Below are 208 nucleotides of genomic sequence, written 5' to 3'. Positions count from 1 at the left end.
TTCCATCCTAACCACCCACGCTCTGCCTTCCTTCCTAACCACCCACGCTCTGCCTTCCTTCCTAACCACCCACGCTCGGCCTTCCTTCCTAACCACCCACGCTCTGCCTTCCTTCCTAACCGCCCACGCTCTGCCTTCCATCCTAACCGCCCACGCTCTGCCTTCCATCCTAACCACCCACGCTCTACCTTCCATCCTAACCACCCAC

The sequence above is a fragment of the Priapulus caudatus genome, unplaced genomic scaffold (genome assembly GCF_000485595.1).
Source record: "Priapulus caudatus unplaced genomic scaffold, Priapulus_caudatus-5.0.1 Scaffold1304, whole genome shotgun sequence".
In the NCBI taxonomy this organism is placed as follows: domain Eukaryota; kingdom Metazoa; phylum Priapulida; class Priapulimorpha; order Priapulimorphida; family Priapulidae; genus Priapulus; species Priapulus caudatus.
The sequence above is the reverse complement of the archived record's forward strand: the minus strand, read 5'-3'. Positions refer to the sequence as shown.